Below are 27,059 nucleotides of genomic sequence, written 5' to 3'. Positions count from 1 at the left end.
GTAATGCAATGCTATCTATCTAGCTCTCCCTCTATACTTCCTTTTGGATAAACAGACATATTAGGCAAGCATTTTGGAGCTTTCACCTAAATAACTACAGGTGGTGAGATAAGCTGCACAATATAATTGACCTTTCAGTATATTGTTGCACACACACCATCTATTTAGCAAATGCCCTTGTTATCAACAGCAGCCTTTTAAACTCACCTGAGCTAACAGGTATGTGAGCTGGTTACTCTGCTGCGCTTAAAATTTCTTTTTTGGTTTGCTACAATGCCTTTTCTGAAACGTTGTCTCCCTCTGCTGGAACACTGACTTCTTTCATTTAATGCCTGCAGACTATAAAAGAGAAACCAACCCAAAAAGTTTGGTTGATTAGTCTGTGGCATTCTTTTAAACTGTTGCTTATGGCGGTCTCTGTGAGCTTCTCAGTGACATTCAGCCATCCAGGTATCCCGCCTGCAGTAGACGGAATGTGGCAATGGAACGCTGGCTGCGCGTGTCATAATAGGCTCTGAGCCTTTATATACCTGCGCACAGCAGCAGCCACCTTCAGTCTGCTGCTGGACAGCCAGCAGCAGCAGCAGCAGGAGAGGTAATTAATCAGCAACCCTCCTGCTAAGGGTAGACAGCTGCTTGTTCCACCCCCCCCCCCGCCTTAATTGGTTCTCCTCCCTTCCAACGGTGTTGAGGCGGGTGGGAACAGCCGGGGGTTGAGGGTACTGTGCTAAAAGAGGTGGAGTTATGCAGATCTAAAACGCGTGGATTGCAGCAGCAGCAAGCCGAAAAGTGCAGGCATGTGAGGGATCTAGAGGTTGACAGCATGTCTTCTTAACGGGAGTCCAGGTGGCCATCTCCACAAATGGACTTTTCAGAATCCTTGGGTGGCACCGTAGTCGGAAACCAATTCTGGTTATCGCTTCTCGGCCTTTTGGCTAAGATCAAGTGTAGTATCTTTTGAAAAGGCAGTTTTGTCCTTGGGCTGCCCTAGTAAATTGATGCATATTACACACTGGTTTGGTGCACTTGTTAGTACGCCAGGTGGCTCATAGAGTTATCTGATGGAAAACATGGCCCTCCAGGATCGAAGTCACTAGGCTGGGTAAGTGTGAGGGCTTTGGAGCAATGTGCCCCAGGAGTAGGCGCCCTGGTGGGAGTCAAAGCTTACTGGGACTGGGAACCCCAGAAAGACTTGGCTTCGTAGCACGCCGCACCTTTGCCAATCATACTTTCTGAGCAACCCCCCCTATTCCTGGCCTCCGGGCTAGGAAGGGGAATTTTTATAAACCCGGTCGGAGGTCCGGTCAGCTTTGGGCTGAGAAACCAACACAGACTCCAGCTCCACTAGGGTGGCAGCCTAGATGGAAGCTGGGAGCACGAAAATGGCTCTTCTCCGGCTTCGGCTAGGGAGAGCATCGGAGATCCCTGACCCTCGCTGTGGCCTTCTGGCTCGGAGGGATGGGGATGGTTTATTGGGGACCCTCTCCTCCGGGAAGGGTCCACATGAATCCTCGCCACGTGCGCTGTTTTGGTGTGACTTCGGTCACATTTTTCAGTGCCTTGGATGCAGCTTCAATCAAAAAAATCTGTTCTTATCAGTTTAATATCTGATACGTCCCCTATCTGGGGACCATATATTAAATGGATTTTTAGAACAGGGAGATGGAAAAAGAGCTTGCTCTGTCCACTCCACGCATTGACCTGGTATTGCAGTATCTCCAGGACCGGTGCACCCCTTCTTTAATGCAGTTTCTAAAATCAGAAAGAATTGAATTCAATGCTTTTTGTTCATTTTGCTTGTTTGTCGGATTTTGGGATGGACTCTTTGGCTTTGCTTTTCTTCTCCTCATTGGATTTTTCATGTTAAAAGTTGCAGAAGCCAGATGACAAGCTCATTTTGGTTCAACTTCAGCAACTGTGCATTGCATTGCCATGTAATGTAATGTAATGCAATGCTATCTATCTAGCTCTCCCTCTATACTTCCTTTTGGATAAACAGACATATTAGGCAAGCATTTTGGAGCTTTCACCTAAATAACTACAGGTGGTGAGATAAGCTGCACAATATAATTGACCTTTCAGTATATTGTTGCACACACACCATCTATTTAGCAAATGCCCTTGTTATCAACAGCAGCCTTTTAAACTCACCTGAGCTAACAGGTATGTGAGCTGGTTACTCTGCTGCGCTTAAAATTTCTTTTTTGGTTTGCTACAATGCCTTTTCTGAAACGTTGTCTCCCTCTGCTGGAACACTGACTTCTTTCATTTAATGCCTGCAGACTATAAAAGAGAAACCAACCCAAAAAGTTTGGTTGATTAGTCTGTGGCATTCTTTTAAACTGTTGCTTATGGCGGTCTCTGTGAGCTTCTCAGTGACATTCAGCCATCCAGGTATCCCGCCTGCAGTAGACGGAATGTGGCAACGGAACGCTGGCTGCGCGTGTCATAATAGGCTCTGAGCCTTTATATACCTGCGCACAGCAGCAGCCACCTTCAGTCTGCTGCTGGACAGCCAGCAGCAGCAGCAGGAGAGGTAATTAATCAGCAACCCTCCTGCTAAGGGTAGACAGCTGCTCGTTCCACCCCCCCCGCCTTAATTGGTTCTCCTCCCTTCCAACGGTGTTGAGGCGGGTGGGAACAGCCGGGGGTTGAGGGTACTGTGCTAAAAGAGGTGGAGTTATGCAGATCTAAAACGCGTGGATTGCAGCAGCAGCAAGCCGAAAAGTGCAGGCATGTGAGGGATCTAGAGGTTGACAGCATGTCTTCTTAACGGGAGTCCAGGTGGCCATCTCCACAAATGGACTTTTCAGAATCCTTGGGTGGCACCGTAGTCGGAAACCAATTCTGGTTATCGCTTCTCGGCCTTTTGGCTAAGATCAAGTGTAGTATCTGTTCTTATCAGTTTAATATCTGATACGTCCCCTATCTGGGGACCATATATTAAATGGATTTTTAGAACAGGGAGATGGAAAAAGAGCTTGCTCTGTCCACTCCACGCATTGACCGGGTATTGCAGTATCTCCAGGACCGGTGCACCCCTTCTTTAATGCAGTTTCTAAAATCAGAAAGAATTGAATTCAATGCTTTTTGTTCATTTTGCTTGTTTGTCGGATTTTGGGATGGACTCTTTGGCTTTGCTTTTCTTCTCCTCATTGGATTTTTCATGTTAAAAGTTGCAGAAGCCAGATGACAAGCTCATTTTGGTTCAACTTCAGCAACTGTGCATTGCATTGCCATGTAATGTAATGTAATGCAATGCTATCTATCTAGCTCTCCCTCTATACTTCCTTTTGGATAAACAGACATATTAGGCAAGCATTTTGGAGCTTTCACCTAAATAACTACAGGTGGTGAGATAAGCTGCACAATATAATTGACCTTTCAGTATATTGTTGCACACACACCATCTATTTAGCAAATGCCCTTGTTATCAACAGCAGCCTTTTAAACTCACCTGAGCTAACAGGTATGTGAGCTGGTTACTCTGCTGCGCTTAAAATTTCTTTTTTGGTTTGCTACAATGCCTTTTCTGAAACGTTGTCTCCCTCTGCTGGAACACTGACTTCTTTCATTTAATGCCTGCAGACTATAAAAGAGAAATCAACCCAAAAAGTTTGGTTGATTAGTCTGTGGCATTCTTTTAAACTGTTGCTTATGGCAGTCTCTGTGAGCTTCTCAGTGACATTCAGCCATCCAGGTATCCCGCCTGCAGTAGACGGAATGTGGCAATGGAACGCTGGCTGCGCGTGTCATAATAGGCTCTGAGCCTTTATATACCTGCGCACAGCAGCAGCCACCTTCAGTCTGCTGCTGGACAGCCAGCAGCAGCAGCAGCAGGAGAGGTAATTAATCAGCAACCCTCCTGCTAAGGGTAGACAGCTGCTCGTTCCACCCCCCCCCCCGCCTTAATTGGTTCTCCTCCCTTCCAACGGTGTTGAGGCGGGTGGGAACAGCCGGGGGTTGAGGGTACTGTGCTAAAAGAGGTGGAGTTATGCAGATCTAAAACGCGTGGATTGCAGCAGCAGCAAGCCGAAAAGTGCAGGCATGTGAGGGATCTAGAGGTTGACAGCATGTCTTCTTAACGGGAGTCCAGGTGGCCATCTCCACAAATGGACTTTTCAGAATCCTTGGGTGGCACCGTAGTCGGAAACCAATTCTGGTTATCGCTTCTCGGCCTTTTGGCTAAGATCAAGTGTAGTATCTGTTCTTATCAGTTTAATATCTGATACGTCCCCTATCTGGGGACCATATATTAAATGGATTTTTAGAACAGGGAGATGGAAAAAGAGCTTGCTCTGTCCACTCCACGCATTGACCTGGTATTGCAGTATCTCCAGGACCGGTGCACCCCTTCTTTAATGCAGTTTCTAAAATCAGAAAGAATTGAATTCAATGCTTTTTGTTCATTTTGCTTGTTTGTCGGATTTTGGGATGGACTCTTTGGCTTTGCTTTTCTTCTCCTCATTGGATTTTTCATGTTAAAAGTTGCAGAAGCCAGATGACAAGCTCATTTTGGTTCAACTTCAGCAACTGTGCATTGCATTGCCATGTAATGTAATGTAATGCAATGCTATCTATCTAGCTCTCCCTCTATACTTCCTTTTGGATAAACAGACATATTAGGCAAGCATTTTGGAGCTTTCACCTAAATAACTACAGGTGGTGAGATAAGCTGCACAATATAATTGACCTTTCAGTATATTGTTGCACACACACCATCTATTTAGCAAATGCCCTTGTTATCAACAGCAGCCTTTTAAACTCACCTGAGCTAACAGGTATGTGAGCTGGTTACTCTGCTGCGCTTAAAATTTCTTTTTTGGTTTGCTACAATGCCTTTTCTGAAACGTTGTCTCCCTCTGCTGGAACACTGACTTCTTTCATTTAATGCCTGCAGACTATAAAAGAGAAACCAACCCAAAAAGTTTGGTTGATTAGTCTGTGGCATTCTTTTAAACTGTTGCTTATGGCGGTCTCTGTGAGCTTCTCAGTGACATTCAGCCATCCAGGTATCCCGCCTGCAGTAGACGGAATGTGGCAATGGAACGCTGGCTGCGCGTGTCATAATAGGCTCTGAGCCTTTATATACCTGCGCACAGCAGCAGCCACCTTCAGTCTGCTGCTGGACAGCCAGCAGCAGCAGCAGCAGGAGAGGTAATTAATCAGCAACCCTCCTGCTAAGGGTAGACAGCTGCTCGTTCCACCCCCCACCCCCCGCCTTAATTGGTTCTCCTCCCTTCCAACGGTGTTGAGGCGGGTGGGAACAGCCGGGGGTTGAGGGTACTGTGCTAAAAGAGGTGGAGTTATGCAGATCTAAAACGCGTGGATTGCAGCAGCAGCAAGCCGAAAAGTGCAGGCATGTGAGGGATCTAGAGGTTGACAGCATGTCTTCTTAACGGGAGTCCAGGTGGCCATCTCCACAAATGGACTTTTCAGAATCCTTGGGTGGCACCGTAGTCGGAAACCAATTCTGGTTATCGCTTCTCGGCCTTTTGGCTAAGATCAAGTGTAGTATCTGTTCTTATCAGTTTAATATCTGATACGTCCCCTATCTGGGGACCATATATTAAATGGATTTTTAGAACAGGGAGATGGAAAAAGAGCTTGCTCTGTCCACTCCACGCATTGACCTGGTATTGCAGTATCTCCAGGACCGGTGCACCCCTTCTTTAATGCAGTTTCTAAAATCAGAAAGAATTGAATTCAATGCTTTTTGTTCATTTTGCTTGTTTGTCGGATTTTGGGATGGACTCTTTGGCTTTGCTTTTCTTCTCCTCATTGGATTTTTCATGTTAAAAGTTGCAGAAGCCAGATGACAAGCTCATTTTGGTTCAACTTCAGCAACTGTGCATTGCATTGCCATGTAATGTAATGTAATGCAATGCTATCTATCTAGCTCTCCCTCTATACTTCCTTTTGGATAAACAGACATATTAGGCAAGCATTTTGGAGCTTTCACCTAAATAACTACAGGTGGTGAGATAAGCTGCACAATATAATTGACCTTTCAGTATATTGTTGCACACACACCATCTATTTAGCAAATGCCCTTGTTATCAACAGCAGCCTTTTAAACTCACCTGAGCTAACAGGTATGTGAGCTGGTTACTCTGCTGCGCTTAAAATTTCTTTTTTGGTTTGCTACAATGCCTTTTCTGAAACGTTGTCTCCCTCTGCTGGAACACTGACTTCTTTCATTTAATGCCTGCAGACTATAAAAGAGAAACCAACCCAAAAAGTTTGGTTGATTAGTCTGTGGCATTCTTTTAAACTGTTGCTTATGGCGGTCTCTGTGAGCTTCTCAGTGACATTCAGCCATCCAGGTATCCCGCCTGCAGTAGACGGAATGTGGCAATGGAACGCTGGCTGCGCGTGTCATAATAGGCTCTGAGCCTTTATATACCTGCGCACAGCAGCAGCCACCTTCAGTCTGCTGCTGGACAGCCAGCAGCAGCAGCAGCAGGAGAGGTAATTAATCAGCAACCCTCCTGCTAAGGGTAGACAGCTGCTCGTTCCACCCCCCCCCCCCGCCTTAATTGGTTCTCCTCCCTTCCAACGGTGTTGAGGCGGGTGGGAACAGCCGGGGGTTGAGGGTACTGTGCTAAAAGAGGTGGAGTTATGCAGATCTAAAACGCGTGGATTGCAGCAGCAGCAAGCCGAAAAGTGCAGGCATGTGAGGGATCTAGAGGTTGACAGCATGTCTTCTTAACGGGAGTCCAGGTGGCCATCTCCACAAATGGACTTTTCAGAATCCTTGGGTGGCACCGTAGTCGGAAACCAATTCTGGTTATCGCTTCTCGGCCTTTTGGCTAAGATCAAGTGTAGTATCTGTTCTTATCAGTTTAATATCTGATACGTCCCCTATCTGGGGACCATATATTAAATGGATTTTTAGAACAGGGAGATGGAAAAAGAGCTTGCTCTGTCCACTCCACGCATTGACCTGGTATTGCAGTATCTCCAGGACCGGTGCACCCCTTCTTTAATGCAGTTTCTAAAATCAGAAAGAATTGAATTCAATGCTTTTTGTTCATTTTGCTTGTTTGTCGGATTTTGGGATGGACTCTTTGGCTTTGCTTTTCTTCTCCTCATTGGATTTTTCATGTTAAAAGTTGCAGAAGCCAGATGAAAAGCTCATTTTGGTTCAACTTCAGCAACTGTGCATTGCATTGCCATGTAATGTAATGTAATGCAATGCTATCTATCTAGCTCTCCCTCTATACTTCCTTTTGGATAAACAGACATATTAGGCAAGCATTTTGGAGCTTTCACCTAAATAACTACAGGTGGTGAGATAAGCTGCACAATATAATTGACCTTTCAGTATATTGTTGCACACACACCATCTATTTAGCAAATGCCCTTGTTATCAACAGCAGCCTTTTAAACTCACCTGAGCTAACAGGTATGTGAGCTGGTTACTCTGCTGCGCTTAAAATTTCTTTTTTGGTTTGCTACAATGCCTTTTCTGAAACGTTGTCTCCCTCTGCTGGAACACTGACTTCTTTCATTTAATGCCTGCAGACTATAAAAGAGAAACCAACCCAAAAAGTTTGGTTGATTAGTCTGTGGCATTCTTTTAAACTGTTGCTTATGGCGGTCTCTGTGATCTTCTCAGTGACATTCAGCCATCCAGGTATCCCGCCTGCAGTAGACGGAATGTGGCAATGGAACGCTGGCTGCGCGTGTCATAATAGGCTCTGAGCCTTTATATACCTGCGCACAGCAGCAGCCACCTTCAGTCTGCTGCTGGACAGCCAGCAGCAGCAGCAGCAGGAGAGGTAATTAATCAGCAACCCTCCTGCTAAGGGTAGACAGCTGCTCGTTCCACCCCCCCCCCCCCCGCCTTAATTGGTTCTCCTCCCTTCCAACGGTGTTGAGGCGGGTGGGAACAGCCCGGGGTTGAGGGTACTGTGCTAAAAGAGGTGGAGTTATGCAGATCTAAAACGCGTGGATTGCAGCAGCAGCAAGCCGAAAAGTGCAGGCATGTGAGGGATCTAGAGGTTGACAGCATGTCTTCTTAACGGGAGTCCAGGTGGCCATCTCCACAAATGGACTTTTCAGAATCCTTGGGTGGCACCGTAGTCGGAAACCAATTCTGGTTATCGCTTCTCGGCCTTTTGGCTAAGATCAAGTGTAGTATCTTTTGAAAAGGCAGTTTTGTCCTTGGGCTGCCCTAGTAAATTGATGCATATTACACACTGCTTTGGTGCACTTGTTAGTACGCCAGGTGGCTCATAGAGTTATCTGATGGAAAACATGGCCCTCCAGGATCGAAGTCACTAGGCTGGGTAAGTGTGAGGGCTTTGGAGCAATGTGCCCCAGGAGTAGGCGCCCTGGTGGGAGTCCAAACTTACTGGGACTGGGAACCCCAGAAAGACTTGGCTTCGTAGCACGCCGCACCTTTGCCAATAATACTTTCTGAGCAACCCCCCCTATTCCTGGCCTCCGGGCTAGGAAGGGGAATTTTTATAAACCCGGTCGGAGGTCCGGTCAGCTTTGGGCTGAGAAACCAACACAGGCTCCAGCTCCACTAGGGTGGCAGCCTAGATGGAAGCTGGGAGCACGAAAACGGCTCTTCTCCGGCTTCGGCTAGGGAGAGCATCGGAGATCCCTGACCCTCGCTGTGGCCTTCTGGCTCGGAGGGATGGGGATGGTTTATTGGGGACCCTCTCCTCCGGGAAGGGTCCACATGAATCCTCGCCTCGTGCGCTGTTTTGGTGTGACTTCGGTCACATTTTTCAGTGCCTTGGATGCAGCTTCAATCAAAAAAAATCTGTTCTTATCAGTTTAATATCTGATACGTCCCCTATCTGGGGACCATATATTAAATGGATTTTTAGAACAGGGAGATGGAAAAAGAGCTTGCTCTGTCCACTCCACGCATTGACCTGGTATTGCAGTATCTCCAGGACCGGTGCACCCCTTCTTTAATGCAGTTTCTAAAATCAGAAAGAATTGAATTCAATGCTTTTTGTTCATTTTGCTTGTTTGTCGGATTTTGGGATGGACTCTTTGGCTTTGCTTTTCTTCTCCTCATTGGATTTTTCATGTTAAAAGTTGCAGAAGCCAGATGACAAGCTCATTTTGGTTCAACTTCAGCAACTGTGCATTGCATTGCCATGTAATGTAATGTAATGCAATGCTATCTATCTAGCTCTCCCTCTATACTTCCTTTTGGATAAACAGGCATATTAGGCAAGCATTTTGGAGCTTTCACCTAAATAACTACAGGTGGTGAGATAAGCTGCACAATATAATTGACCTTTCAGTATATTGTTGCACACACACCATCTATTTAGCAAATGCCCTTGTTATCAACAGCAGCCTTTTAAACTCACCTGAGCTAACAGGTATGTGAGCTGGTTACTCTGCTGCGCTTAAAATTTCTTTTTTGGTTTGCTACAATGCCTTTTCTGAAACGTTGTCTCCCTCTGCTGGAACACTGACTTCTTTCATTTAATGCCTGCAGACTATAAAAGAGAAACCAACCCAAAAAGTTTGGTTGATTAGTCTGTGGCATTCTTTTAAACTGTTGCTTATGGCGGTCTCTGTGATCTTCTCAGTGACATTCAGCCATCCAGGTATCCCGCCTGCAGTAGACGGAATGTGGCAATGGAACGCTGGCTGCGCGTGTCATAATAGGCTCTGAGCCTTTATATACCTGCGCACAGCAGCAGCCACCTTCAGTCTGCTGCTGGACAGCCAGCAGCAGCAGCAGCAGGAGAGGTAATTAATCAGCAACCCTCCTGCTAAGGGTAGACAGCTGCTCGTTCCACCCCCCCCCCGCCTTAATTGGTTCTCCTCCCTTCCAACGGTGTTGAGGCGGGTGGGAACAGCCGGGGGTTGAGGGTACTGTGCTAAAAGAGGTGGAGTTATGCATATCTAAAACGCGTGGATTGCAGCAGCAGCAAGCCGAAAAGTGCAGGCATGTGAGGGATCTAGAGGTTGACAGCATGTCTTCTTAACGGGAGTCCAGGTGGCCATCTCCACAAATGGACTTTTCAGAATCCTTGGGTGGCACCGTAGTCGGAAACCAATTCTGGTTATCGCTTCTCGGCCTTTTGGCTAAGATCAAGTGTAGTATCTTTTGAAAAGGCAGTTTTGTCCTTGGGCTGCCCTAGTAAATTGATGCATATTACACACTGCTTTGGTGCACTTGTTAGTACGCCAGGTGGCTCATAGAGTTATCTGATGGAAAACATGGCCCTCCAGGATCGAAGTCACTAGGCTGGGTAAGTGTGAGGGCTTTGGAGCAATGTGCCCCAGGAGTAGGCGCCCTGGTGGGAGTCCAAACTTACTGGGACTGGGAACCCCAGAAAGACTTGGCTTCGTAGCACGCCGCACCTTTGCCAATCATACTTTCTGAGCAACCCCCCCTATTCCTGGCCTCCGGGCTAGGAAGGGGAATTTTTATAAACCCGGTCGGAGGTCCGGTCAGCTTTGGGCTGAGAAACCAACACAGGCTCCAGCTCCACTAGGGTGGCAGCCTAGATGGAAGCTGGGAGCACGAAAACGGCTCTTCTCCGGCTTCGGCTAGGGAGAGCATCGGAGATCCCTGACCCTCGCTGTGGCCTTCTGGCTCGGAGGGATGGGGATGGTTTATTGGGGACCCTCTCCTCCGGGAAGGGTCCACATGAATCCTCGCCTCGTGCGCTTTTTGGTGTGACTTCGGTCACATTTTTCAGTGCCTTGGATGCAGCTTCAATCAAAAAAAATCTGTTCTTATCAGTTTAATATCTGATACGTCCCCTATCTGGGGACCATATATTAAATGGATTTTTAGAACAGGGAGATGGAAAAAGAGCTTGCTCTGTCCACTCCACGCATTGACCTGGTATTGCAGTATCTCCAGGACCGGTGCACCCCTTCTTTAATGCAGTTTCTAAAATCAGAAAGAATTGAATTCAATGCTTTTTGTTCATTTTGCTTGTTTGTCGGATTTTGGGATGGACTCTTTGGCTTTGCTTTTCTTCTCCTCATTGGATTTTTCATGTTAAAAGTTGCAGAAGCCAGATGACAAGCTCATTTTGGTTCAACTTCAGCAACTGTGCATTGCATTGCCATGTAATGTAATGTAATGCAATGCTATCTATCTAGCTCTCCCTCTTTACTTCCTTTTGGATAAACAGACATATTAGGCAAGCATTTTGGAGCTTTCACCTAAATAACTACAGGTGGTGAGATAAGCTGCACAATATAATTGACCTTTCAGTATATTGTTGCACACACACCATCTATTTAGCAAATGCCCTTGTTATCAACAGCAGCCTTTTAAACTCACCTGAGCTAACAGGTATGTGAGCTGGTTACTCTGCTGCGCTTAAAATTTCTTTTTTGGTTTGCTACAATGCCTTTTCTGAAACGTTGTCTCCCTCTGCTGGAACACTGACTTCTTTCATTTAATGCCTGCAGACTATAAAAGAGAAACCAACCCAAAAAGTTTGGTTGATTAGTCTGTGGCATTCTTTTAAACTGTTGCTTATGGCGGTCTCTGTGAGCTTCTCAGTGACATTCAGCCATCCAGGTATCCCGCCTGCAGTAGACGGAATGTGGCAATGGAACGCTGGCTGCGCGTGTCATAATAGGCTCTGAGCCTTTATATACCTGCGCACAGCAGCAGCCACCTTCAGTCTGCTGCTGGACAGCCAGCAGCAGCAGCAGCAGGAGAGGTAATTAATCAGCAACCCTCCTGCTAAGGGTAGACAGCTGCTCGTTCCACCCCCCCCCCGCCTTAATTGGTTCTCCTCCCTTCCAACGGTGTTGAGGCGGGTGGGAACAGCCGGGGGTTGAGGGTACTGTGCTAAAAGAGGTGGAGTTATGCAGATCTAAAACGCGTGGATTGCAGCAGAAGCAAGCCGAAAAGTGCAGGCATGTGAGGGATCTAGAGGTTGACAGCATGTCTTCTTAACGGGAGTCCAGGTGGCCATCTCCACAAATGGACTTTTCAGAATCCTTGGGTGGCACCGTAGTCGGAAACCAATTCTGGTTATCGCTTCTCGGCCTTTTGGCTAAGATCAAGTGTAGTATCTGTTCTTATCAGTTTAATATCTGATACGTCCCCTATCTGGGGACCATATATTAAATGGATTTTTAGAACAGGGAGATGGAAAAAGAGCTTGCTCTGTCCACTCCACGCATTGACCTAGTATTGCAGTATCTCCAGGACCGGTGCACCCCTTCTTTAATGCAGTTTCTAAAATCAGAAAGAATTGAATTCAATGCTTTTTGTTCATTTTGCTTGTTTGTCGGATTTTGGGATGGACTCTTTGGCTTTGCTTTTCTTCTCCTCATTGGATTTTTCATGTTAAAAGTTGCAGAAGCCAGATGACAAGCTCATTTTGGTTCAACTTCAGCAACTGTGCATTGCATTGCCATGTAATGTAATGTAATGCAATGCTATCTATCTAGCTCTCCCTCTATACTTCCTTTTGGATAAACAGACATATTAGGCAAGCATTTTGGAGCTTTCACCTAAATAACTACAGGTGGTGAGATAAGCTGCACAATATAATTGACCTTTCAGTATATTGTTGCACACACACCATCTATTTAGCAAATGCCCTTGTTATCAACAGCAGCCTTTTAAACTCACCTGAGCTAACAGGTATGTGAGCTGGTTACTCTGCTGCGCTTAAAATTTCTTTTTTGGTTTGCTACAATGCCTTTTCTGAAACGTTGTCTCCCTCTGCTGGAACACTGACTTCTTTCATTTAATGCCTGCAGACTATAAAAGAGAAACCAACCCAAAAAGTTTGGTTGATTAGTCTGTGGCATTCTTTTAAACTGTTGCTTATGGCGGTCTCTGTGAGCTTCTCAGTGACATTCAGCCATCCAGGTATCCCGCCTGCAGTAGACGGAATGTGGCAATGGAACGCTGGCTGCGCGTGTCATAATAGGCTCTGAGCCTTTATATACCTGCGCACAGCAGCAGCCACCTTCAGTCTGCTGCTGGACAGCCAGCAGCAGCAGCAGCAGGAGAGGTAATTAATCAGCAACCCTCCTGCTAAGGGTAGACAGCTGCTCGTTCCACCCCCCCCCCGCCTTAATTGGTTCTCCTCCCTTCCAACGGTGTTGAGGCGGGTGGGAACAGCCGGGGGTTGAGGGTACTGTGCTAAAAGAGGTGGAGTTATGCAGATCTAAAACGCGTGGATTGCAGCAGAAGCAAGCCGAAAAGTGCAGGCATGTGAGGGATCTAGAGGTTGACAGCATGTCTTCTTAACGGGAGTCCAGGTGGCCATCTCCACAAATGGACTTTTCAGAATCCTTGGGTGGCACCGTAGTCGGAAACCAATTCTGGTTATCGCTTCTCGGCCTTTTGGCTAAGATCACGTGTAGTATCTGTTCTTATCAGTTTAATATCTGATACGTCCCCTATCTGGGGACCATATATTAAATGGATTTTTAGAACAGGGAGATGGAAAAAGAGCTTGCTCTGTCCACTCCACGCATTGACCTGGTATTGCAGTATCTCCAGGACCGGTGCACCCCTTCTTTAATGCAGTTTCTAAAATCAGAAAGAATTGAATTCAATGCTTTTTGTTCATTTTGCTTGTTTGTCGGATTTTGGGATGGACTCTTTGGCTTTGCTTTTCTTCTCCTCATTGGATTTTTCATGTTAAAAGTTGCAGAAGCCAGATGACAAGCTCATTTTGGTTCAACTTCAGCAACTGTGCATTGCATTGCCATGTAATGTAATGTAATACAATGCTATCTATCTAGCTCTCCCTCTATACTTCCTTTTGGATAAACAGACATATTAGGCAAGCATTTTGGAGCTTTCACCTAAATAACTACAGGTGGTGAGATAAGCTGCACAATATAATTGACCTTTCAGTATATTGTTGCACACACACCATCTATTTAGCAAATGCCCTTGTTATCAACAGCAGCCTTTTAAACTCACCTGAGCTAACAGGTATGTGAGCTGGTTACTCTGCTGCGCTTAAAATTTCTTTTTTGGTTTGCTACAATGCCTTTTCTGAAACGTTGTCTCCCTCTGCTGGAACACTGACTTCTTTCATTTAATGCCTGCAGACTATAAAAGAGAAACCAACCCAAAAAGTTTGGTTGATTAGTCTGTGGCATTCTTTTAAACTGTTGCTTATGGCGGTCTGTGTGAGCTTCTCAGTGACATTCAGCCATCCAGGTATCCCGCCTGCAGTAGACGGAATGTGGCAATGGAACGCTGGCTGCGCGTGTCATAATAGGCTCTGAGCCTTTATATACCTGCGCACAGCAGCAGCCACCTTCAGTCTGCTGCTGGACAGCCAGCAGCAGCAGCAGCAGGAGAGGTAATTAATCAGCAACCCTCCTGCTAAGGGTAGACAGCTGCTCGTTCCACCCCCCCCCCCGCCTTAATTGGTTCTCCTCCCTTCCAACGGTGTTGAGGCGGGTGGGAACAGCCGGGGGTTGAGGGTACTGTGCTAAAAGAGGTGGAGTTGTGCAGATCTAAAACGCGTGGATTGCAGCAGCAGCAAGCCGAAAAGTGCAGGCATGTGAGGGATCTAGAGGTTGACAGCATGTCTTCTTAACGGGAGTCCAGGTGGCCATCTCCACAAATGGACTTTTCAGAATCCTTGGGTGGCACCGTAGTCGGAAACCAATTCTGGTTATCGCTTCTCGGCCTTTTGGCTAAGATCAAGTGTAGTATCTGTTCTTATCAGTTTAATATCTGATACGTCCCCTATCTGGGGACCATATATTAAATGGATTTTTAGAACAGGGAGATGGAAAAAGAGCTTGCTCTGTCCACTCCACGCATTGACCTGGTATTGCAGTATCTCTAGGACCGGTGCACCCCTTCTTTAATGCAGTTTCTAAAATCAGAAAGAATTGAATTCAATGCTTTTTGTTCATTTTGCTTGTTTGTCGGATTTTGGGATGGACTCTTTGGCTTTGCTTTTCTTCTCCTCATTGGATTTTTCATGTTAAAAGTTGCAGAAGCCAGATGACAAGCTCATTTTGGTTCAACTTCAGCAACTGTGCATTGCATTGCCATGTAATGTAATGTAATGCAATGCTATCTATCTAGCTCTCCCTCTATACTTCCTTTTGGATAAACAGACATATTAGGCAAGCATTTTGGAGCTTTCACCTAAATAACTACAGGTGGTGAGATAAGCTGCACAATATAATTGACCTTTCAGTATATTGTTGCACACACACCATCTATTTAGCAAATGCCCTTGTTATCAACAGCAGCCTTTTAAACTCACCTGAGCTAACAGGTATGTGAGCTGGTTACTCTGCTGCGCTTAAAATTTCTTTTTTGGTTTGCTACAATGCCTTTTCTGAAACGTTGTCTCCCTCTGCTGGAACACTGACTTCTTTCATTTAATGCCTGCAGACTATAAAAGAGAAACCAACCCAAAAAGTTTGGTTGATTAGTCTGTGGCATTCTTTTAAACTGTTGCTTATGGCGGTCTCTGTGAGCTTCTCAGTGACATTCAGCCATCCAGGTATCCCGCCTGCAGTAGACGGAATGTGGCAATGGAACGCTGGCTGCGCGTGTCATAATAGGCTCTGAGCCTTTATATACCTGCGCACAGCAGCAGCCACCTTCAGTCTGCTGCTGGACAGCCAGCAGCAGCAGCAGCAGGAGAGATAATTAATCAGCAACCCTCCTGCTAAGGGTAGACAGCTGCTCGTTCCACCCCCCCCCCCGCCTTAATTGGTTCTCCTCCCTTCCAACGGTGTTGAGGCGGGTGGGAACAGCCGGGGGTTGAGGGTACTGTGCTAAAAGAGGTGGAGTTATGCAGATCTAAAACGCGTGGATTGCAGCAGCAGCAAGCCGAAAAGTGCAGGCATGTGAGGGATCTAGAGGTTGACAGCATGTCTTCTTAACGGGAGTCCAGGTGGCCATCTCCACAAATGGACTTTTCAGAATCCTTGGGTGGCACCGTAGTCGGAAACCAATTCTGGTTATCGCTTCTCGGCCTTTTGGCTAAGATCAAGTGTAGTATCTGTTCTTATCAGTTTAATATCTGATACGTCCCCTATCTGGGGACCATATATTAAATGGATTTTTAGAACAGGGAGATGGAAAAAGAGCTTGCTCTGTCCACTCCACGCATTGACCTGGTATTGCAGTATCTCCAGGACCGGTGCACCCCTTCTTTAATGCAGTTTCTAAAATCAGAAAGAATTGAATTCAATGCTTTTTGTTCATTTTGCTTGTTTGTCGGATTTTGGGATGGACTCTTTGGCTTTGCTTTTCTTCTCCTCATTGGATTTTTCATGTTAAAAGTTGCAGAAGCCAGATGACAAGCTCATTTTGGTTCAACTTCAGCAACTGTGCATTGCATTGCCATGTAATGTAATGTAATGCAATGCTATCTATCTAGCTCTCCCTCTATACTTCCTTTTGGATAAACAGACATATTAGGCAAGCATTTTGGAGCTTTCACCTAAATAACTACAGGTGGTGAGATAAGCTGCACAATATAATTGACCTTTCAGTATATTGTTGCACACACACCATCTATTTAGCAAATGCCCTTGTTATCAACAGCAGCCTTTTAAACTCACCTGAGCTAACAGGTATGTGAGCTGGTTACTCTGCTGCGCTTAAAATTTCTTTTTTGGTTTGCTACAATGCCTTTTCTGAAACGTTGTCTCCCTCTGCTGGAACACTGACTTCTTTCATTTAATGCCTGCAGACTATAAAAGAGAAACCAACCCAAAAAGTTTGGTTGATTAGTCTGTGGCATTCTTTTAAACTGTTGCTTATGGCGGTCTCTGTGAGCTTCTCAGTGACATTCACCCATCCAGGTATCCCGCCTGCAGTAGACGGAATGTGGCAATGGAACGCTGGCTGCGCGTGTCATAATAGGCTCTGAGCCTTTATATACCTGCGCACAGCAGCAGCCACCTTCAGTCTGCTGCTGGACAGCCAGCAGCAGCAGCAGCAGGAGAGGTAATTAATCAGCAACCCTCCTGCTAAGGGTAGACAGCTGCTCGTTCCACCCCCCCCCCCGCCTTAATTGGTTCTCCTCCCTTCCAACGGTGTTGAGGCGGGTGGGAACAGCCGGGGGTTGAGGGTACTGTGCTAAAAGAGGTGGAGTTATGCAGATCTAAAACGCGTGGATTGCAGCAGCAGCAAGCCGAAAAGTGCAGGCATGTGAGGGATCTTGAGGTTGACAGCATGTCTTCTTAACGGGAGTCCAGGTGGCCATCTCCACAAATGGACTTTTCAGAATCCTTGGGTGGCACCGTAGTCGGAAACCAATTCTGGTTATCGCTTCTCGGCCTTTTGGCTAAGATCAAGTGTAGTATCTGTTCTTATCAGTTTAATATCTGATACGTCCCCTATCTGGGGACCATATATTAAATGGATTTTTAGAACAGGGAGATGGAAAAAGAGCTTGCTCTGTCCACTCCACGCATTGACCTGGTATTGCAGTATCTCCAGGACCGGTGCACCCCTTCTTTAATGCAGTTTCTAAAATCAGAAAGAATTGAATTCAATGCTTTTTGTTCATTTTGCTTGTTTGTCGGATTTTGGGATGGACTCTTTGGCTTTGCTTTTCTTCTCCTCATTGGATTTTTCATGTTAAAAGTTGCAGAAGCCAGATGACAAGCTCATTTTGGTTCAACTTCAGCAACTGTGCATTGCATTGCCATGTAATGTAATGTAATGCAATGCTATCTATCTAGCTCTCCCTCTATACTTCCTTTTGGATAAACAGACATATTAGGCAAGCATTTTGGAGCTTTCACCTAAATATCTACAGGTGGTGAGATAAGCTGCACAATATAATTGACCTTTCAGTATATTGTTGCACACACACCATCTATTTAGCAAATGCCCTTGTTATCAACAGCAGCCTTTTAAACTCACCTGAGCTAACAGGTATGTGAGCTGGTTACTCTGCTGCGCTTAAAATTTCTTTTTTGGTTTGCTACAATGCCTTTTCTGAAACGTTGTCTCCCTCTGCTGGAACACTGACTTCTTTCATTTAATGCCTGCAGACTATAAAAGAGAAACCAACCCAAAAAGTTTGGTTGATTAGTCTGTGGCATTCTTTTAAACTGTTGCTTATGGCGGTCTCTGTGAGCTTCTCAGTGACATTCAGCCATCCAGGTATCCCGCCTGCAGTAGACGGAATGTGGCAATGGAACGCTGGCTGCGCGTGTCATAATAGGCTCTGAGCCTTTATATACCTGCGCACAGCAGCAGCCACCTTCAGTCTGCTGCTGGACAGCCAGCAGCAGCAGCAGCAGGAGAGGTAATTAATCAGCAACCCTCCTGCTAAGGGTAGACAGCTGCTCGTTCCACCCCCCCCCCCGCCTTAATTGGTTCTCCTCCCTTCCAACGGTGTTGAGGCGGGTGGGAACAGCCGGGGGTTGAGGGTACTGTGCTAAAAGAGGTGGAGTTATGCAGATCTAAAACGCGTGGATTGCAGCAGCAGCAAGCCGAAAAGTGCAGGCATGTGAGGGATCTAGAGGTTGACAGCATGTCTTCTTAACGGGAGTCCAGGTGGCCATCTCCACAAATGGACTTTTCAGAATCCTTGGGTGGCACCGTAGTCGGAAACCAATTCTGGTTATCGCTTCTCGGCCTTTTGGCTAAGATCAAGTGTAGTATCTGTTCTTATCAGTTTAATATCTGATACGTCCCCTATCTGGGGACCATATATTAAATGGATTTTTAGAACAGGGAGATGGAAAAAGAGCTTGCTCTGTCCACTCCACGCATTGACCTGGTATTGCAGTATCTCCAGGACCGGTGCACCCCTTCTTTAATGCAGTTTCTAAAATCAGAAAGAATTGAATTCAATGCTTTTTGTTCATTTTGCTTGTTTGTCGGATTTTTGGATGGACTCTTTGGCTGTGCTTTTCTTCTCCTCATTGGATTTTTCATGTTAAAAGTTGCAGAAGCCAGATGACAAGCTCATTTTGGTTCAACTTCAGCAACTGTGCATTGCATTGCCATGTAATGTAATGTAATGCAATGCTATCTATCTAGCTCTCCCTCTATACTTCCTTTTGGATAAACAGACATATTAGGCAAGCATTTTGGAGCTTTCACCTAAATAACTACAGGTGGTGAGATAAGCTGCACAATATAATTGACCTTTCAGTATATTGTTGCACACACACCATCTATTTAGCAAATGCCCTTGTTATCAACAGCAGCCTTTTAAACTCACCTGAGCTAACAGGTATGTGAGCTGGTTACTCTGCTGCGCTTAAAATTTCTTTTTTGGTTTGCTACAATGCCTTTTCTGAAACGTTGTCTCCCTCTGCTGGAACACTGACTTCTTTCATTTAATGCCTGCAGACTATAAAAGAGAAACCAACCCAAAAAGTTTGGTTGATTAGTCTGTGGCATTCTTTTAAACTGTTGCTTATGGCGGTCTCTGTGAGCTTCTCAGTGACATTCAGCCATCCAGGTATCCCGCCTGCAGTAGACGGAATGTGGCAATGGAACGCTGGCTGCGCGTGTCATAATAGGCTCTGAGCCTTTATATACCTGCGCACAGCAGCAGCCACCTTCAGTCTGCTGCTGGACAGCCAGCAGCAGCAGCAGCAGGAGAGGTAATTAATCAGCAACCCTCCTGCTAAGGGTAGACAGCTGCTCGTTCCACCCCCCCCCCGCCTTAATTGGTTCTCCTCCCTTCCAACGGTGTTGAGGCGGGTGGGAACAGCCGGGGGTTGAGGGTACTGTGCTAAAAGAGGTGGAGTTATGCAGATCTAAAACGCGTGGATTGCAGCAGCAGCAAGCCGAAAAGTGCAGGCATGTGAGGGATCTAGAGGTTGACAGCATGTCTTCTTAACGGGAGTCCAGGTGGCCATCTCCACAAATGGACTTTTCAGAATCCTTGGGTGGCACCGTAGTCGGAAACCAATTCTGGTTATCGCTTCTCGGCCTTTTGGCTAAGATCAAGTGTTGTATCTGTTCTTATCAGTTTAATATCTGATACGTCCCCTATCTGGGGATCATATATTAAATGGATTTTTAGAACAGGGAGATGGAAAAAGAGCTTGCTCTGTCCACTCCACGCATTGACCTGGTATTGCAGTATCTCCAGGACCGGTGCACCCCTTCTTTAATGCAGTTTCTAAAATCAGAAAGAATTGAATTCAATGCTTTTTGTTCATTTTGCTTGTTTGTCGGATTTTGGGATGGACTCTTTGGCTTTGCTTTTCTTCTCCTCATTGGATTTTTCATGTTAAAAGTTGCAGAAGCCAGATGACAAGCTCATTTTGGTTCAACTTCAGCAACTGTGCATTGCATTGCCATGTAATGTAATGTAATGCAATGCTATCTATCTAGCTCTCCCTCTATACTTCCTTTTGGATAAACAGACATATTAGGCAAGCATTTTGGAGCTTTCACCTAAATAACTACAGGTGGTGAGATAAGCTGCACAATATAATTGACCTTTCAGTATATTGTTGCACACACACCATCTATTTAGCAAATGCCCTTGTTATCAACAGCAGCCTTTTAAACTCACCTGAGCTAACAGGTATGTGAGCTGGTTACTCTGCTGCGCTTAAAATTTCTTTTTTGGTTTGCTACAATGCCTTTTCTGAAACGTTGTCTCCCTCTGCTGGAACACTGACTTCTTTCATTTAATGCCTGCAGACTATAAAAGAGAAACCAACCCAAAAAGTTTGGTTGATTAGTCTGTGGCATTCTTTTAAACTGTTGCTTATGGCGGTCTCTGTGAGCTTCTCAGTGACATTCAGCCATCCAGGTATCCCGCCTGCAGTAGACGGAATGTGGCAATGGAACGCTGGCTGCGCGTGTCATAATAGGCTCTGAGCCTTTATATACCTGCGCACAGCAGCAGCCACCTTCAGTCTGCTGCTGGACAGCCAGCAGCAGCAGCAGCAGGAGAGGTAATTAATCAGCAACCCTCCTGCTAAGGGTAGACAGCTGCTCGTTCCACCCCCCCCCCCGCCTTAATTGGTTCTCCTCCCTTCCAACGGTGTTGAGGCGGGTGGGAACAGCCGGGGGTTGAGGGTACTGTGCTAAAAGAGGTGGAGTTATGCAGATCTAAAACGCGTGGATTGCAGCAGCAGCAAGCCGAAAAGTGCAGGCATGTGAGGGATCTAGAGGTTGACAGCATGTCTTCTTAACGGGAGTCCAGGTGGCCATCTCCACAAATGGACTTTTCAGAATCCTTGGGTGGCACCGTAGTCGGAAACCAATTCTGGTTATCGCTTCTCGGCCTTTTGGCTAAGATCAAGTGTAGTATCTGTTCTTATCAGTTTAATATCTGATACGTCCCCTATCTGGGGACCATATATTAAATGGATTTTTAGAACAGGGAGATGGAAAAAGAGCTTGCTCTGTCCACTCCACGCATTGACCTGGTATTGCAGTATCTCCAGGACCGGTGCACCCCTTCTTTAATGCAGTTTCTAAAATCAGAAAGAATTGAATTCAATGCTTTTTGTTCATTTTGCTTGTTTGTCGGATTTTGGGATGGACTCTTTGGCTTTGCTTTTCTTCTCCTCATTGGATTTTTCATGTTAAAAGTTGCAGAAGCCAGATGACAAGCTCATTTTGGTTCAACTTCAGCAACTGTGCATTGCATTGCCATGTAATGTAATGTAATGCAATGCTATCTATCTAGCTCTCCCTCTATACTTCCTTTTGGATAAACAGACATATTAGGCAAGCATTTTGGAGCTTTCACCTAAATAACTACAGGTGGTGAGATAAGCTGCACAATATAATTGACCTTTCAGTATATTGTTGCACACACACCATCTATTTAGCAAATGCCCTTGTTATCAACAGCAGCCTTTTAAACTCACCTGAGCTAACAGGTATGTGAGCTGGTTACTCTGCTGCGCATAAAATTTCTTTTTAGGTTTGCTACAATGCCTTTTCTGAAACGTTGTCTCCCTCTGCTGGAACACTGACTTCTTTCATTTAATGCCTGCAGACTATAAAAGAGAAACCAACCCAAAAAGTTTGGTTGATTTGTCTGTGGCATTCTTTTAAACTGTTGCTTATGGCGGTCTCTGTGAGCTTCTCAGTGACATTCAGCCATCCAGGTATCCCGCCTGCAGTAGACGGAATGTGGCAATGGAACGCTGGCTGCGCGTGTCATAATAGGCTCTGAGCCTTTATATACCTGCGCACAGCAGCAGCCACCTTCAGTCTGCTGCTGGACAGCCAGCAGCAGCAGCAGCAGGAGAGGTAATTAATCAGCAACCCTCCTGCTAAGGGTAGACAGCTGCTCGTTCCACCCCCCCCCCCCCCCCCCGCCTTAATTGGTTCTCCTCCCTTCCAACGGTGTTGAGGCGGGTGGGAACAGCCGGGGGTTGAGGGTACTGTGCTAAAAGAGGTGGAGTTATGCAGATCTAAAACGCGTGGATTGCAGCAGCAGCAAGACGAAAAGTGCAGGCATGTGAGGGATCTAGAGGTTGACAGCATGTCTTCTTAACGGGAGTCCAGGTGGCCATCTCCACAAATGGACTTTTCAGAATCCTTGGGTGGCACCGTAGTCGGAAACCAATTCTGGTTATCGCTTCTCGGCCTTTTGGCTAAGATCAAGTGTAGTATCTGTTCTTATCAGTTTAATATCTGATACGTCCCCTATCTGGGGACCATATATTAAATGGATTTTTAGAACAGGGAGATGGAAAAAGAGCTTGCTCTGTCCACTCCACGCATTGACCTGGTATTGCAGTATCTCCAGGACCGGTGCACCCCTTCTTTAATGCAGTTTCTAAAATCAGAAAGAATTGAATTCAATGCTTTTTGTTCATTTTGCTTGTTTGTCGGATTTTGGGATGGACTCTTTGGCTTTGCTTTTCTTCTCCTCATTGGATTTTTCATGTTAAAAGTTGCAGAAGCCAGATGACAAGCTCATTTTGGTTCAACTTCAGCAACTGTGCATTGCATTGCCATGTAATGTAATGTAATGCAATGCTATCTATCTAGCTCTCCCTCTATACTTCCTTTTGGATAAACAGACATATTAGGCAAGCATTTTGGAGCTTTCACCTAAATAACTACAGGTGGTGAGATAAGCTGCACAATATAATTGACCTTTCAGTATATTGTTGCACACACACCATCTATTTAGCAAATGCCCTTGTTATCAACAGCAGCCTTTTAAACTCACCTGAGCTAACAGGTATGTGAGCTGGTTACTCTGCTGCGCTTAAAATTTCTTTTTTGGTTTGCTACAATGCCTTTTCTGAAACGTTGTCTCCCTCTGCTGGAACACTGACTTCTTTCATTTAATGCCTGCAGACTATAAAAGAGAAACCAACCCAAAAAGTTTGGTTGATTAGTCTGTGGCATTCTTTTAAACTGTTGCTTATGGCGGTCTCTGTGAGCTTCTCAGTGACATTCAGCCATCCAGGTATCCCGCCTGCAGTAGACGGAATGTGGCAATGGAACGCTGGCTGCGCGTGTCATAATAGGCTCTGAGCCTTTATATACCTGCGCACAGCAGCAGCCACCTTCAGTCTGCTGCTGGACAGCCAGCAGCAGCAGCAGCAGGAGAGGTAATTAATCAGCAACCCTCCTGCTAAGGGTAGACAGCTGCTCGTTCCACCCCCCCCCCCGCCTTAATTGGTTCTCCTCCCTTCCAACGGTGTTGAGGCGGGTGGGAACAGCCGGGGGTTGAGGGTACTGTGCTAAAAGAGGTGGAGTTATGCAGATCTAAAACGCGTGGATTGCAGCAGCAGCAAGCCGAAAAGTGCAGGCATGTGAGGGATCTAGAGGTTGACAGCATGTCTTCTTAACGGGAGTCCAGGTGGCCATCTCCACAAATGGACTTTTCAGAATCCTTGGGTGGCACCGTAGTCGGAAACCAATTCTGGTTATCGCTTCTCGGCCTTTTGGCTAAGATCAAGTGTAGTATCTGTTCTTATCAGTTTAATATCTGATACGTCCCCTATCTGGGGACCATATATTAAATGGATTTTTAGAACAGGGAGATGGAAAAAGAGCTTGCTCTGTCCACTCCACGCATTGACCTGGTATTGCAGTATCTCCAGGACCGGTGCACCCCTTCTTTAATGCAGTTTCTAAAATCAGAAAGAATTGAATTCAATGCTTTTTGTTCATTTTGCTTGTTTGTCGGATTTTGGGATGGACTCTTTGGCTTTGCTTTTCTTCTCCTCATTGGATTTTTCATGTTAAAAGTTGCAGAAGCCAGATGACAAGCTCATTTTGGTTCAACTTCAGCAACTGTGCATTGCATTGCCATGTAATGTAATGTAATGCAATGCTATCTATCTAGCTCTCCCTCTATACTTCCTTTTGGATAAACAGACATATTAGGCAAGCATTTTGGAGCTTTCACCTAAATAACTACAGGTGGTGAGATAAGCTGCACAATATAATTGACCTTTCAGTATATTGTTGCACACACACCATCTATTTAGCAAATGCCCTTGTTATCAACAGCAGCCTTTTAAACTCACCTGAGCTAACAGGTATGTGAGCTGGTTACTCTGCTGCGCTTAAAATTTCTTTTTTGGTTTGCTACAATGCCTTTTCTGAAACGTTGTCTCCCTCTGCTGGAACACTGACTTCTTTCATTTAATGCCTGCAGACTATAAAAGAGAAACCAACCCAAAAAGTTTGGTTGATTAGTCTGTGGCATTCTTTTAAACTGTTGCTTATGGCGGTCTCTGTGAGCTTCTCAGTGACATTCAGCCATCCAGGTATCCCGCCTGCAGTAGACGGAATGTGGCAATGGAACGCTGGCTGCGCGTGTCATAATAGGCTCTGAGCCTTTATATACCTGCGCACAGCAGCAGCCACCTTCAGTCTGCTGCTGGACAGCCAGCAGCAGCAGCAGCAGGAGAGGTAATTAATCAGCAACCCTCCTGCTAAGGGTAGACAGCTGCTCGTTCCACCCCCCCCCCCGCCTTAATTGGTTCTCCTCCCTTCCAACGGTGTTGAGGCGGGTGGGAACAGCCGGGGGTTGAGGGTACTGTGCTAAAAGAGGTGGAGTTATGCAGATCTAAAACGCGTGGATTGCAGCAGCAGCAAGCCGAAAAGTGCAGGCATGTGAGGGATCTAGAGGTTGACAGCATGTCTTCTTAACGGGAGTCCAGGTGGCCATCTCCACAAATGGACTTTTCAGAATCCTTGGGTGGCACCATAGTCGGAAACCAATTCTGGTTATCGCTTCTCGGCCTTTTGGCTAAGATCAAGTGTAGTATCTGTTCTTTTAAGAACACAAGAGCTACGATCTACACTTGACGAGAGCGATCGAACTCGGAAGGAGAAGAGCTTCGGAGCCCAGCTGACATCGGAGAAGGAAGGCGGATATCGGTGGGAGGAAGAAGCTCTAAAGAATCCAGAAGAAGACGAAGACTCGGAGAAGAATCGGGCTGTCCTGTGGAATCTTCGAGGAAGAAAATCATCGAGACAAAGACCTTTCGGGGAATTTGTCCAGAACACGACGGGAGAAGAATCTGCATAGCTCCACCCATTCCGGGAAGAGTTCCAGATCCAGCTCCAAGAAGTAACTGCAGGAGGAAAGCCATGGCAAGCGCTGCGAGGAAGGCCGAAAAGAAGAGCCTGGAGCAGGGGACAGCCAGGAGGGCCCAGCCAGGAGCCGATTCTGCCCCCAAGGACTCTGCCTCCACGACTGGCCAGCAGAAGGGACCCCAGAAGCCCCGCCACGAAGCTCCAGCCCTGTAGCCATGGATGCGGCAGACGGTGGCCCTGAAGCTGAAGGAAGTGGATGGGAGGGTGCCGGACATGTCCTCGGACGTGTTCTGCCAGAAGATGCTGCTGGATCGAGGCTTCTCCAGGTCGGACACCCTCAGCATCCAGACCTTCTTTACGGGGATCTTCTTCGTCACCTTCGCCACTGTGAACACCTGCAGGAGGTTCTGGGAAATGGTAAGCGCAAAAGGACCGGATAATTCTTTCTCTGCCTTTACAGGTAGCTGCCCTATCCAGAGGGACGAAAGGAGGATCACGGTCTCCATGCGCAACCCGCACACCCCAGGCCAAGACATCTGTACCTTCCTGAGACGCTTCTGTTTGGTTGTGAAGGAACCCTCTCACATCCTGAATGGACTCGGCTTCTGGACAGGTAAGTGGTCAGTGACCGTTAGACTTCACAGGGACCTGGCGTACTCAGACGGACTTCGGCACCTGCCCCCGACATTCTCCCTGGGCAACTCCTACGGCCTCATCTATTACCCGGACATGCCGCGGAACTGCAGGAGATGCGGCAAGAACGGCCACGAGATGAAGGACTGCAAGGAGGATGCCTGCAGGATTTGTCGAGTGACGGGACACAGCTCGAAGGACTGCCCGAAGAAGACGTCCTGCAACCTGTGTGGGCTGGCGGCTCATCTGTACAAGGATTGCCCCAAGCGTGAGAGATCCTGGGCATCGGTGGTTGCGACGACCCCAGCTACGGAGGACAAGGCCCCGACGACCAGGCCTGTGAAGGTCAAGGACGCGACGACCAAGGCCCCAGCGGCCAAGGCCGAGACGACCAAGGCCAAAGCGGTAAAGGAGTCGGTGGCCAAAGCCCCAGCGACGGTCCCAGCAGCTCCGAAGCAGAAGAAAAAGTCAAAGGAGGGTAAGAGTTCTGTCACCCCTCTCTCGATCCCTCCCCCTGCCACCCCCGTCCAATCCCCCCCCACCCCGGCCACCCCTGCTGAGGATTCCACTTCCTCTTCCTCCTTCCCCTACTCCTCAGCAGGTGTCCTTTCCCCTGCCCCGGCAGCCACTCTCCCTCCCCAGACCATGGTAGCGGTGGAATTAACCTTTCCTCCACCCGCCGCTATCTATTCCGAGGAGGATTTTCCCCTTCTTGTCTCCCCAGTTCCAACCCGGGGAAAGAGGAAGGTGGAGGACAGCCCTGCTACTGAATCCTCCAAAAAGAAGATTCTGGATTTCGTAGGCGAAAAGGAGGATACCCTCCCTGAGCCAGAAGAGATGGAGCACATGGTTGAGACCCTGGTGGCCGAGCCAGAAGAGGAGGAACTGGTGGTCGCCGAGATCGAGGCCGCGCTGCTTGACCAGATGGAGGAAGAGGGCCTGCTGGTGATCCCGTCACCAGCAGTCAACACCGACGAGGGACCACCCGACCGGAGTG

The 27,059-nt window shown here is 46.8% G+C and overlaps 17 non-coding genes and 4 pseudogenes across 17 annotated transcripts; all 21 read left to right on the top strand.

The window, feature by feature from the left end:
• The first annotated feature begins 915 nt into the window (after nt 1-915).
• LOC141226355 (U2 spliceosomal RNA) lies at nt 916-1,031 on the top strand (annotated as a pseudogene).
• Nucleotides 1,032-1,555: 524 nt separating this feature from the next.
• On the top strand, nt 1,556-1,738 carry LOC141226242 (U2 spliceosomal RNA). Its single transcript, XR_012293465.1, has one exon. It is a non-coding gene; the product is annotated as a U2 spliceosomal RNA (small nuclear RNA).
• A 1,115-nt stretch (nt 1,739-2,853) lies between these two features.
• LOC141226094 (U2 spliceosomal RNA) lies at nt 2,854-3,044 on the top strand. Its single transcript, XR_012293322.1, has one exon. It is a non-coding gene; the product is annotated as a U2 spliceosomal RNA (small nuclear RNA).
• Nucleotides 3,045-4,165: 1,121 nt separating this feature from the next.
• On the top strand, nt 4,166-4,356 carry LOC141225852 (U2 spliceosomal RNA). Its single transcript, XR_012293087.1, has one exon. It is a non-coding gene; the product is annotated as a U2 spliceosomal RNA (small nuclear RNA).
• Nucleotides 4,357-5,479: 1,123 nt separating this feature from the next.
• LOC141225851 (U2 spliceosomal RNA) lies at nt 5,480-5,670 on the top strand. Its single transcript, XR_012293086.1, has one exon. It is a non-coding gene; the product is annotated as a U2 spliceosomal RNA (small nuclear RNA).
• Nucleotides 5,671-6,792: 1,122 nt separating this feature from the next.
• On the top strand, nt 6,793-6,983 carry LOC141225850 (U2 spliceosomal RNA). The gene has a single exon (XR_012293085.1). It is a non-coding gene; the product is annotated as a U2 spliceosomal RNA (small nuclear RNA).
• A 1,124-nt stretch (nt 6,984-8,107) lies between these two features.
• On the top strand, nt 8,108-8,223 carry LOC141226345 (U2 spliceosomal RNA; annotated as a pseudogene).
• A 524-nt stretch (nt 8,224-8,747) lies between these two features.
• On the top strand, nt 8,748-8,931 carry LOC141226255 (U2 spliceosomal RNA). The gene has a single exon (XR_012293469.1). It is a non-coding gene; the product is annotated as a U2 spliceosomal RNA (small nuclear RNA).
• Nucleotides 8,932-10,051: 1,120 nt separating this feature from the next.
• Nucleotides 10,052-10,167, top strand: LOC141226344 (U2 spliceosomal RNA; annotated as a pseudogene).
• A 523-nt stretch (nt 10,168-10,690) lies between these two features.
• On the top strand, nt 10,691-10,874 carry LOC141226254 (U2 spliceosomal RNA). Its single transcript, XR_012293468.1, has one exon. It is a non-coding gene; the product is annotated as a U2 spliceosomal RNA (small nuclear RNA).
• Nucleotides 10,875-11,994: 1,120 nt separating this feature from the next.
• On the top strand, nt 11,995-12,185 carry LOC141226140 (U2 spliceosomal RNA). Its single transcript, XR_012293367.1, has one exon. It is a non-coding gene; the product is annotated as a U2 spliceosomal RNA (small nuclear RNA).
• Nucleotides 12,186-13,305: 1,120 nt separating this feature from the next.
• Nucleotides 13,306-13,496, top strand: LOC141226110 (U2 spliceosomal RNA). Its single transcript, XR_012293337.1, has one exon. It is a non-coding gene; the product is annotated as a U2 spliceosomal RNA (small nuclear RNA).
• Nucleotides 13,497-14,617: 1,121 nt separating this feature from the next.
• Nucleotides 14,618-14,808, top strand: LOC141226069 (U2 spliceosomal RNA). Its single transcript, XR_012293298.1, has one exon. It is a non-coding gene; the product is annotated as a U2 spliceosomal RNA (small nuclear RNA).
• Nucleotides 14,809-15,929: 1,121 nt separating this feature from the next.
• Nucleotides 15,930-16,120, top strand: LOC141225848 (U2 spliceosomal RNA). The gene has a single exon (XR_012293083.1). It is a non-coding gene; the product is annotated as a U2 spliceosomal RNA (small nuclear RNA).
• A 1,121-nt stretch (nt 16,121-17,241) lies between these two features.
• Nucleotides 17,242-17,432, top strand: LOC141225847 (U2 spliceosomal RNA). The gene has a single exon (XR_012293082.1). It is a non-coding gene; the product is annotated as a U2 spliceosomal RNA (small nuclear RNA).
• Nucleotides 17,433-18,553: 1,121 nt separating this feature from the next.
• On the top strand, nt 18,554-18,744 carry LOC141225846 (U2 spliceosomal RNA). The gene has a single exon (XR_012293081.1). It is a non-coding gene; the product is annotated as a U2 spliceosomal RNA (small nuclear RNA).
• Nucleotides 18,745-19,864: 1,120 nt separating this feature from the next.
• On the top strand, nt 19,865-20,055 carry LOC141226196 (U2 spliceosomal RNA). Its single transcript, XR_012293421.1, has one exon. It is a non-coding gene; the product is annotated as a U2 spliceosomal RNA (small nuclear RNA).
• Nucleotides 20,056-21,176: 1,121 nt separating this feature from the next.
• LOC141225845 (U2 spliceosomal RNA) lies at nt 21,177-21,367 on the top strand. The gene has a single exon (XR_012293080.1). It is a non-coding gene; the product is annotated as a U2 spliceosomal RNA (small nuclear RNA).
• Nucleotides 21,368-22,495: 1,128 nt separating this feature from the next.
• LOC141225844 (U2 spliceosomal RNA) lies at nt 22,496-22,686 on the top strand. Its single transcript, XR_012293079.1, has one exon. It is a non-coding gene; the product is annotated as a U2 spliceosomal RNA (small nuclear RNA).
• Nucleotides 22,687-23,807: 1,121 nt separating this feature from the next.
• On the top strand, nt 23,808-23,998 carry LOC141225843 (U2 spliceosomal RNA). Its single transcript, XR_012293078.1, has one exon. It is a non-coding gene; the product is annotated as a U2 spliceosomal RNA (small nuclear RNA).
• Nucleotides 23,999-25,119: 1,121 nt separating this feature from the next.
• Nucleotides 25,120-25,197, top strand: LOC141226338 (U2 spliceosomal RNA; annotated as a pseudogene).
• The last annotated feature ends 1,862 nt before the right edge of the window (nt 25,198-27,059 follow it).

The sequence above is a fragment of the Phyllobates terribilis genome, unplaced genomic scaffold (genome assembly GCF_046119375.1).
Source record: "Phyllobates terribilis strain yellow unplaced genomic scaffold, ASM4611937v1 Scaffold_414__1_contigs__length_1644244, whole genome shotgun sequence".
Taxonomy (NCBI): Eukaryota; Metazoa; Chordata; class Amphibia; order Anura; family Dendrobatidae; genus Phyllobates; species Phyllobates terribilis.
Note: the sequence above shows the minus strand (reverse complement) of the source record. Positions and strands in the feature narration are given on the sequence as shown.